Genomic DNA, 8993 nt, shown 5'->3' with positions numbered 1-8993 from the left:
GCACTGGTGGCTCACACCTATAATCTTAACATTCTCTGGAGGCTGAGACCTAGAGGATCTTGGTTTAAAGTTATCCCAGGTAGAAAAAAAAACCCTTGAATCTTCACCATCAATTAGCCAGCAAAATGTGGACTGGAGGGTTGGCACAGATTATAGAGCACCAGCTGTAAGCAAAAAAGCTGAGCAAGCACGAGGCTCTGAGTTCAATCCCAACTACTAACAAAAAAAATGGGGGAAGGAAGAAAAATAGGGGAATGATGGGTGAGAATGTTGAAAAGAGTGTGAGTGACCTGGGGCAAGATATATTGTATTTTTAAACTACTCTGTTAAATGACAACTTCTTTGTACAGCTATTTGAAGATAATAATAAAAAGAAAAGTAGAAGTCCTAATGAGAACTCCTAAGCTTACAGTACAGTTAAAGGGCGAATTATATCCACTGAAGAGTCAGTGGGATGCTACAGGTTATGAAGGCTCTTGTCAAATGCACATGTTGGGCCTATAGGGTGTTCCAAAATGGAATAAACAGCTGGAGAGGTGAAACTGAGGAAAAGAAGGAAGAGGAAAGAGGAGGGGGGAGGAGACAGGGCAGGGTAGAGGAGAAATGACCATGCTGTGCTGTAGTGCTGTGGGGGCCTGGTGGGAGGTGTACTCTCAGACTTAGCACTCTGGAGATCAAACTCCTTGCTAGGCCTATAGTTGAAAAAGATATATGCAATTTGTCTGATTGTGTGGTATTCCCTTTTAAATGCCATACAAAGCATGACACAATTTAACAGCAGCAAAATAAAATGAAAACAAGATAACATAGATAGGAAAAATGATTATCTTGACAATTTGACTTTCCTTGGAATAAATTTATAATCCTGTTGAGTCAATGCTGCCCTATAAGTCTGATTGTACTCTTTGATATACTGGTGTGTAAGAATTACAGTTAGGATCCATACAATGACAGTTTGGTGAGTAATTGACCACATACATATACAGTGGTAGTCCCACGAGGTTATATCATCCAGTGGTATCAGGGCCATTTTAATTTGTGTGAGTACACTCTAACGATGTTTGAACAGGGAAGAAATAGTTTGGAATAAATGAACAGAGCATTTAAGTAGAATATTAAGTAGAATTTACAAACTTGATTGTATTTACTCAATAGGAAGTCAGATTTGACCCTAAAGATGCAGAATAATCATTTTAGTGCCTTGCAATATTTGTTTGTGCATTGAAGTTGAGTTTTTGGTGTGGTAGATGAGCCCATGGAATTCACTGGATGTGTTTGGAAATTCTTTCTTTTTAAAATAAAGAAATAGAATTATCCTGGGTGTTTTGTGAGGTGTTGGGAATGGAGACTTTGGCTAGGGACAATTACATTCTAGGATGTCCCCTCTTTCAACTGTATCCTGAGGTTCCCTCTTCCTTCATGACATTTCAATCCTGATGAAACTTCCCTGAAGATAATCGGTTATGGGTGCACAGGGATGGTAGGGAATGACAACGGGCTACCTTATCGATTCACCTTGTTATAGGGACTGAAGAAGATTCTAGGCACTAGTGTGCATACGATCACAGGTGATTTTTCCTTTCTTCTCCTTGGAAAGCCCAGCTGGCCAGAACTACCTCCTTGAGCACCACAGGCTACCTCCTGGAGAAGCACTAGCCAATTCCCAGTGCTGCTCACTATGTACGTCAGCATCAGCTCAGGACCCAGCGATGAGAAAGGACTTCTTTCAATGTTGGGTCATCAGAACCTGATTTTCTGTGTGGTCTCCAAAACATCTCCTTGCCTCCCTTATCCAAGGAGAACTAGCTAGACACTCTTTCTTGGTCTCTATCCTGTCATTGTTTATCCCCCACCCACCCTTTTTTGATACTGAGTCCCAAACTCAGGGCCTGTGTATTGTCCCTTTGCTTTATTGTTCAAGATTGGTACTCTACCACTTGAGACACAGCTCCATCTCTGGCTTCATGGTGGTTAATCAGAGATAATAATTATACACACACATACACACACACACAGACACACACACACACACACATATGCCAGGGCTGGCTTCGAATTGCAGTCCTCAGATTTCAGCCTTCTGAGTAGCTAGGATTACAGGCATGAGCGTCTGGCACCCAGCTCTTGTCTAGTTCTTTCTTTTCTTTTCTTTTTTTTTTTTTGGCCAGTCCTGGGCCTTGGACTCAGGGCCTGAGCACTGTCCCTGGTCTCTTCTTGCTCAAGGCTAGCACCCTGCCACTTGAGCCACAGCGCCCCCTCTGACTGTTTTCCATATATGTGGTGCTGGGGAATCGAACTGAGAGCTTCATGTGTAGGAGGCAAGCACTCTTGCCACTAGGCCATACTCCCAGGCCCCCTTGTCTATTCCTTAAACCAAGATTCTTTGCCTGGGAAAGGAAATCATATTCCCATTTTGCATTTCTCTGAAGCCCTAATTTTGGCTAGGGGCTGCACTTCTGAGGTGTCCAGGTATATCAGTTATGCTGCCCATGCCTATTTGCTGCCTGTTCAATCACTTGTGTTCCCTTGTTTGTGAAGCACACAGAGTGTGCTTTCAGAAGGAGTCTTTTGTATTCTTAGAGTCTAAAAATATTTGCATGTAAATGTTGGGAATTCAGACAGTCTCCTTAAGATCCCCACTTCTCACGGGGAGGCATACAGACCACTGGAGTATATTTGAACATTAAGCTTATGCCATTTGCACCTTGGGGTTTCCACCACACCACATTCGCATGTGAGGAGAGTGTGTGACATTGATTGAGGCAAAACATAAATAACCACACTTTAAAATGAATACAAATTGCATAAGAACAGTTTCCAAACTATTAGCCTACTTTACAAAAAAAGTTAATTCAACACAAGCCCAGAGTTGGCTGTTGCTTATGTGTTGTGCTGCCAGTTGGCAGACCCAGCTTTACAAAGGGATTGGGGGAAGTGAGGGTTATTGCAGTGGGAGCATACTCAGCCTTTTGTGACGAGGGTACAAATTGCATCACTCTCTCAAGCCCCTGCTGCTCAGGACTGGAGCATGGAAACCAGGAGATTGTGTGCCGTCAGAAGTTGCTTACTTTTCCTTGCGTTAAAATGGCCTAGTGCCAAGACTTAGGGTGGAGCCCCAAGATTACAATCTCTTTCAAGAAAGCAGTCTGGAATGATGTAGCTGATGAGAACCTGAGCCTGTGTGCACTGCTCCCGATTAGGTGATTGTGGGCACCAAGGGAACATGTGGGCACTCAGAGCCTGGCTTTTTTCTGGAATGAAGTCCGCATGCTATCTTGGATAAGCTATTCCACTTCTTCAGACCTGTGCTCCCTCATCTATAAAATACTGGGTGTGCGTTGAGGGACTGTGAGCCTAGTTTTGCTTTAAATTGGGTGTCTTCCAGAAGAAAGGCACAGAGCCTTGAAACAAGGCTCTTCGAACTTGAGCCACAGCTCCATTTCTGGCTTTATGATGGCTAATAGGAGATAATACACACACACACACACACACACACACACACACACACACACACACACGATGTCAGGGCTAGCTTCCAACTGTAGTCCTCAGATCTCAGCCTTCTGAGTAGCTAGGATTACAGGCATGAGCCGCTGGCACCCAGCCCTTGTTTCCAACCCAAAACAAAGAGAGTGGGCTGTCATTCTTTTGTTCTTTTCCCTCTCTCTCTCTCTCTCTCTCTTTGCCGGTGCTTGGGCTTGAACTCAGGGCCTGAGCACTCTGGGCCTGAGCACTCTCCCTGACTTCTTTTTGCTCAAGGCTAGCACTCTACCACTTGAGTCACAGCGCCCCTTCTGGCTTTTTCTATATATGTGGTGCTGAGGAATTGAACCCTGGGCTTCATATATATGAGGAAGGCATTCTACTACTGGGCCAGCCCCTTCTTCTTTCTTCTCTTTCTTTCTTTACTTTCTTCTTCTCCTTCTCCTTCTCCTTCTCCTTCTCCTTCTCCTTCTCCTTCTCCTTCTCCTTCTCCTTCTTCTTCTTCTTCTTGATGGTACTGAGGTTTGAATTCAAGACCTTGTGCTTGGTCAGCTTGATCACTTGGCTGATATTCTCCCATTTGAGCCATACCTCCAGTCTGCCTTTTGGTTGTTTAATTAGAGATGAAATCTAGAATCTAGCAGCCTTTTCTTCACAGGGTGGCTTCATACCATGATCCTCCAGGTTTCAGCTTCCTGAGTAGCCAGGATCAGAGGCTTCAGCCACTGACACTTGACCCTGCTGGCATCCTTTTGGGATAGGGTTCATGAACATCTGTCTTGCTTGCCAAATTAAGGTGATCTTATGTTAAGCTACCTCAAAAAATGAGAAAATGCTCATTTAAAGAGAGAAGCTGAGGAAAGAGGTCATTCTTTTCGACATATTTTACTCCCTTGACAAATTGGAACATTGGGAAAATCCCAAATGAATCTCCATCCCCTCTTATATTGGTTAATACAGCATTCCCAGGCAAAGGGGTATGTGACTAGGAATATATTGTGATACCATTTACCTCCACTAAGTGTGCCCACTCAAGGTTTGGGAGCTCCAGTACAAGCTCTGTGGACCAATTTTGTTCTAACTCTTCAATTTTCTGCCTATAGGAGGCCCTGAGCAATGAGAATTCAAATTAGTAAAGTTTTTAAATGACCAATCAGGAAATATAAAGTACTGTATTTGGGCACCATATTTGACCTATTTCAACAGTTTTTACACATTTCAACAGTTGTCATGGTAATCAAACCAGCGTGAATTATTTGGCACCTTACCAGGTGCTCGTGGCTCATGCCACTTTTTCTAGTTGTTCAAGAGGCTAAATTCTGAGGATCACAGTTCAAAGCCAGCCTGCACACAAAATTCTGTAAGACACTCACATTCATTTAAGCACCAAAAAGCTGGAAGAGGCGGTATGGATGAAACAGTAGAACATGCCAACTTTGAGCAAACAAGCTAAGCTAGAGCGAGAGGCCTTAAGTTTAAGCTCAAGTACTGGTATTAAAGAAAAAGAGCTGAGGGCTGGTAGTGTGGCTTAGCAGTAGATGCTTGCCTTGCAAACATGAAGCCCTGGGTTCGATTCCTCAGCACCACATAAACAGAAAAAGCCAGAAGTGGCTCTCTGAGTCAAGTGGTAGAGTGCTAGCCTTGAGCAAAAAGAAGCCAGGGACAGTGGTCAGGTCCTGAGATCAAGCTCCAGGATTGGCAAAAAAAAAATTGCTGGGCACTGGTGGCTCACACCTGTAATACTAGATACTGAAAAGACTGAAATGTGAGGATCATGGTTTGAAGCCAGCCAAGGCAGAAATATCTGTGGGACTCTTATGTCCAAATTAAGGACCATAAAAACTGGAAGTGTTGCAGCACTAGCCTTCAGAAAAAAGAAACCCTCAGGGACAGTGCCCAGACCCTGAGTTCAAGCCCCAGGAGTGGCACCAAAAAAAGAAAGAAAAGAACAAAATAGTATTTCTATGTGTACTCAGAGCACTACTATTATTAGGAATACAAAATCATTATTTGTAGTTCCTTTTATTTTGTGCCAATACTAGGGTTTGGTATCAAGGCTTCTAGCTCTTGCTTGGATTTTTTCTCTCAAGGCACTCTCTACCAGTTGAGCCACAGCTCCTTTTCTAGCTCTTTGGTGGTTAATTGGAGATGAATCTTACTGACTTTTCTGTCTTGGCAGGCTTGAACTATGATTCCTAGCCTCCTAAGTAGCTAGGATTACAGGTGTGAGCCACCAGAAAACAGCTGCACTCTTTTTTACTAATTGGAGACCAATAGATGGCTTAAAACATTAATTTTTTGATTATCAGACATTGTCAAGTTAGATTTCTAAGATGCTGATTAAGTGTTTGAAAAAAAGGGCCCTGTGCCTGGTGGCTTACTCCTGCAATTCTAGCTACTGAGGAGGCTGAGATCTGAGGAGCCAGTCCAGTAAGGAAAAGCCTGAGAGATGATTTCCAATTAACTAAAAATTGCTGCAAGTGAAGCTGTGGCTCATATGGCAGAGCATTAGCTTTGTACACAAAAACACAGACATGGTGCCCAGACCCTGACTTCAAGCTTCAGGACTGGCATGTGCTTGTATACATACACACACACACACACACACACACACACACACACACACACAGGATATATTAATCTGAGATTTTTTTTGCAATACAAAAGCTAAATATTTATTCAGAGCAAAACTTTTTTTTTTTTTGCCAGTCCTGGGCCTTGGACTCAGGGTCTGAGCACTGTCCCTGGCTTCTTTTTGCTCAAGGCTAGCACTCTGCCACTTGAGCCACAGCTCCACTTCTGGACGTTTTCTATATATGTGGTCCTGGGGAATCGAACCCAGGGCTTCATGTATATGAGGCAATCACTCTCGCCACTAGGCCATATTCCCAGCCCCCAAAACTTTTTTTGAACAAATTATTTTACATTCCAAGCTACAAGGAAATAGCAAAAACAAAACATACAGCAATGTTGTTGTTATTTTCAACATACAATGTGAAATTATGCCTCTTTCTTTTGTCTTTCTTCCCCATGGTTTTATCCCTGATGTCACTGTAACTCATTTTGGTACCCTGGGTATTGCATATGTTTATCAGAACTAGAGAAGGCAAGGGTAACATCAAAATGGAGAAACAAAGGGCAAAAGGTGAACCAATGCAACAGCAATACTTACAAGACAATATGCTGTAAGCCAACTGTACAAGTTAGGGAGGAGGGGAGAGAATAGGGAGGGGGGAAAGGAGGAGGAAAAATGAGGGAGGAGGTAACAAGTTTGATAAGAAATGTACTCACTGCCTTACGTATGAAACTGTAACCTCTCTGTACATCACTCTGACAATAAATAAATACAGCAAAAACTAGAAGAGCAGTGTACTGTCTTTTCTACTTAAAACTTGATAACACAACTGACCCAGGCCTCTTACTTGGTCTATTTCCCAAATAGAGTTAACAGCTCACTCCTGATTCTGGGGTGAAGCACCCTTGTCCTGGGAGTGGAGGTTGTGCAGGAAGTAGTTGTATTCCCTCCCCCACTCCCCCAGGGTTCTGAGCTGTACAGGTTAAGATGAGATGTTAGTTAACCTTTGTTAGTTTCTTTACTCAGGGGCATTCCCAATTCTCTTTGGTGGCAGTGAATGGGAAAGGGGATGGCCAAAAGCGAGCAGTGGAGCTATAGCTCAAATGGTAGAGAACTCAGGACAGGCTCTAACTTCAAGTCCTAGTACTGGGACAAAAATGAATGCTTGCATACATACATACTAAACTTAGAATGAGGGGGATCATTTAAACTGCTACAGGTAAATATTAGTTTAAAGACAGTATAAATGAGCTAGGATCCAGTGGCTTAGGACTGTAATCCTAGCTACTCAGGAGGCTGAGATCTAAGTATCATGGTTCAAAGCCAGCCTGGGCACGAAAATCCATGAGACTCTTATCTCCAGTTAACCATTAAAAAGCAAGAAGCTGAGATGTAGCTCAAGTGGTGGAGTGCTAGCCTTGAGCAAAAAACTCAGGACAGTGCCCAAGCCCTTAGTTCAAGCCCAGTATCATCATACGCACATGTTCACATGCGCATATACACATAGACAAGTATAAATGTCTCTTGAAGACCTAATGTGCTTGTGGGGAAGAATATTCCCATGTACATCTTCCAGGCAGCTTGAGTTAAAATAAATGTTCTATGTTTGTGTGTATCAGATTGGATATGAGAGTTAACTTCAGGTTTATGTGCTGGATGCTGTTTGGCCTTTAATCTGAAGGTGTGGAGGTCTATTAGGCTTTTGGAATTTTATTTGTACTTACCTACGGTTTTAAGATTTAAAGCATCAAAATATATTGCATAACAAGAAAGAAATTAATAAGAGGAAGTTAGAGTGGCTGTTTCAGAATCACCTGTTAAGTATGAAAGTAAGCATGTGTGTAGGATTATAGGAGTGAGTCAAGAGTACCTGGTGTGAAGGCCTTTTTTTTTTGTCTTGATAGAGGTCCTTCCTATAGTTCCCTTGATGTCTGAGGACCACATGTCTCTTATTACCTTCTCTCCTTCACAGAACCGAGAGCAGTGAATTATAGAATTGAGAATACTGGAGCCGGGTGCTGGTGGCTCACGCCTGTAATCCTAGCTTCTCAGGAGACACAGATTTGAGGCTTGGAGCTAGCTTGGGCAACAAAGTCTGTAAGACGCTTATCTCCAATAAACTACTCAGAAAAAACCAGAAGTGGAGCTGTCGCTCAAGTGGTACAATGCTAGCCTTCAGGACAGAGAGGCTCAGAGACAGAGCCAAGGCCCTGAGCAGGTTCAAGCCCAGGACTGGCAAAAAAAAAAAAAAAATATATATATATATATATATATATATATACTGGATAGGAGTGTATATTAGCATAAAAGAAATACTGTGCAACTGTTTGGCTGCTACCTCCCTTAAAGCCCCATGCATTGGAGCCCAGGCCAAACCTCGAGCTCTTAGGGGAGCTTCCTTAAAACCTACTATTCATGGGGCTTTAAGGGAGGGTAGGAGTGCATTTTCTTCCATGAGACTCAGTTTCTCCCACCTGGCCTCCTCCCATGATTCTACCTGAAAACACCATTTTCTCCTTAGAGACTCAGCTCCTCCCACCTTTTCTCCCAACTGGGCAATGAGAAAATTCGGATGGAGATGTTTTGAGGGTGTAGAAAGACAATTTGCAGCTCACTGTAAATTAGAGAACTCTGTGGGTGCACAGCCTATTGATAGTGACTTAGTATATTACTTTATAAAAGGAAACCTCTTTCTCATTCCATTCAAAGCAATTACTACCCATCCTCTGCCATCCCTACTTGGCACTCAAAACCAATACACAACGATGCTGATGGAAAACTTTATTGAACAACATATAATCATAAGGCCAACAACGAAAATAAACAAGGCCCTAACATTACTCGACGGATTTCATTTGAGACGTATTTGGTGAACTACTCTTGGTTCCCATGCTATGTATGGACAATTTTTAAATTTCGCAGAAAAATACTTTGG

The sequence above is a fragment of the Perognathus longimembris genome, chromosome 28 (assembly GCF_023159225.1).
Source record: "Perognathus longimembris pacificus isolate PPM17 chromosome 28, ASM2315922v1, whole genome shotgun sequence".
In the NCBI taxonomy this organism is placed as follows: domain Eukaryota; kingdom Metazoa; phylum Chordata; class Mammalia; order Rodentia; family Heteromyidae; genus Perognathus; species Perognathus longimembris.
Note: the sequence above shows the minus strand (reverse complement) of the source record.